Here is a 2,889-nt window from a genome sequence, read left to right as displayed (position 1 = left end):
CTTACTTCCACTCCTATGTCTTATGGTCTTATGGACAAGGGTTAGGTCTCTAGTTTAAGTTAGCATTATTTAGACCCACAGTCATCGTGTGTTAGTTAGTTATGAGTAGTTAATAAAATTGAGTTGAACCTTCATCTGTGTTGGAAGTGTCTGTTCATCTCTCAAGCCTACACTAGCCAACACATCAGTAGCCACATTATTAATATGGCTGGGTCCAGTTCAGTTTCTGATCAATGGTAACCCCCAGGATGTTGATTGTGGGGAATTCAGCGATGATAATACCATTGAATGTCAAGGGGCAATAGTTTGATCTTCTCTTGTAGGAGATGTTGTGTTGTTCACCCTGGGGTAACACGGATTGCAACACGATGCAGATAAACGATAAAGCCCATCACCAAACATAGGCGTTGATTCAATAAGATTTATTGGACTTCAGTAACGAAGCACACAGCTGCCTGTGGGTTGACTCTCTACCACTCTCGGTAAACTAACTCTAACTATCTAGACCAGGCTAGCTCTGATCCACGTGTAGAAGGTGTTGATCAGTATATACACCCTGACTGTCACTACAGTTGTCACCAGTGGAAAGAGGCGGAGTGCTGATGCCTCGTGTGGTTTATAGTTGGAAGCCCCCTCTGGTGTTCTGTCTGGTGATTGGTTGTGTTCTGTTCTGTATGTTGATTGGCTCACCTGGGTGTCTGTCACTGCCTGCTTTTACCTCATGCTGTGCATGGGTGCATGTTATGACAGGCGATGGTCATTGCCTGGCACTTGTGTGACGCAAATGTTGCTTCCCACTTGTCAGCCCCAAGCCTGGATATTATCCAGGTCTTGCTGCATTTGGACATGGACTGCTTCATTATCTGAGGAGTCGTGAATGGCGCTGAACATTGTGCAGTCATCTGCAAACATCCCCACTCCTGACCTTCTGATGGAAGGGAGGTCATTGATGAAGTAGCTGAAGATGGTTGGGGTTGGGCCTTGGACACTCCCCTGAGGGACTCCTGCAGTGATGTCCTGGAGCTGAGATGATTGACCTCCAATCACCACAACCATCTTCCTTTGTGCCGGGAATGACTCAACCAGCGGAGAGTTTCCCCCCTGATTCCCATTGACCCCAGTTTAGCTCGGGCTCCTTGATGCCACACTCGGTCAGATGCTGCCTTGATGTCAGGGCAGTCACTCTCACCTCACCTCTGCCATTCAGCCCTTTTGTCCATGTTTGAACCAAGGCTGCAATGAGGTCAGGAGCTGAGTGACCCTGGGCAGAACCCAAACCAAGCGTCTGTGAGCAGGTTATTGCTGAGTAAGTGCTGCTTGATAACACTGTTTTTAAAAAAAAATAATTTTTATTCAAGTTTTTTTAATAACAATAACAAATTTACTCCCCGCAATTTAAAACAAACAAGGCGTGTTTCCACGCCAAAACAAAACAAGAAAAGAACTCTCCCCCCAAAATAAATAATAACAAATAGCAATACAAGAAGAAAATAACATAACAAACCCACCACCGCAAAACCCCCCCCCAACCATCCCAAACCCACCCCCAACCATCCCAAACCCCTCCCCCCAACCATCCCAAACCCCCCCCCAACCATCCCAAACCCCTCCCCCCCAACCATCCCAAACCCCTCCCCCCAACCATCCCAAACCCCACCCCCCCAACCATCCCAAACCCCTCCCCCCCAACCATCCCAAACCCCCCCCCAACCATCCCAAACCCCTCCCCCCCAACCATCCCAAACCCCTCCCCCCCAACCATCCCAAACCCCACCCCCCCAACCATCCCAAACCCCTCCCCCCCAAACCCCTCCCCCCAACCATCCCAAACCCCTCCCTCCAAAACCATCCCAAACCCCTCCCTCCAAAACCATCCCAAACCCTCCCCCTCAACCATCCCAAACCCCTCCCTCCAAAACCATCCCAAACCCTCCCCCTCAACCATCCCAAACCCCTCCCCCCCAACCATCCCAAACCCCCCCAACCATCCCAAACCCCCCAACCATCCCAAACCCCCCCAACCATCCCAAACCCACCCCCCAACCATCCCAAACCCCTCCCCCCCCAACCATCCCAAACCCTCCCCCTCAACCATCCCAAACCCCTCCCCCCCCCAACCATCCCAAACCCTCCCCCTCAACCATCCCAAACCCCTCCCCCCCAACCATCCCAAACCCCCCCAACCATCCCAAACCCCCCCAACCATCCCAAACCCCCCAACCATCCCAAACCCCCCCAACCATCCCAAACCCCTCCCCCCCAACCATCCCAAACCCTCCCCCCCAACCATCCCAAACCCCTCCCCCCCCAACCATCCCAAACCCCCCCAACCATCCCAAACACCCCCAACCATCCCAAACCCACCCCCCAACCATCCCAAACCCCTCCCCCTCAACCATCCCAAACCCCTCCCCCCCAACCATCCCAAACCCCCCCAACCATCCGAAACCCCTCCCCCCAACCATCCCAAACCCCTCCCCCCCCAACCATCCCAAACCCCTCCCCTCCAACCATCCCAAACCCCCCCCTCCAACCATCCCAAACCCCCCCCCAACCATCCCAAACCCCCCCCCCAACCATCCCAAACCCCACCCCCAACCATCCCAAACCCCTCCCCCCCCAACCATCCCAAACCCCCCCAACCCCCCCCTCCTCCAACCATCCCAAACCCCCCCCCCTCCAACCATCCCAAACCCACCCCCCCCGCCCCCCCCGGTTGCTGCTGAGACCGACCACTTTCTACCCCTTCGCCTGGAAATCGAGAAAGGGCTGCCACCGCCGAAAGAACCCCTGTACCGACCCCCCCCTCAGGGCAAATTTCATCCTCTCCAACTTAATGAACCCAGACATGTCGTTGACCCAGGTCTCCGAACTCAGGGGCCGCGTATC

This window comes from Scyliorhinus canicula, chromosome 14 (assembly GCF_902713615.1).
Source record: "Scyliorhinus canicula chromosome 14, sScyCan1.1, whole genome shotgun sequence".
NCBI lineage: Eukaryota > Metazoa > Chordata > Chondrichthyes > Carcharhiniformes > Scyliorhinidae > Scyliorhinus > Scyliorhinus canicula.
This window is presented reverse-complemented; position numbering follows the sequence as displayed.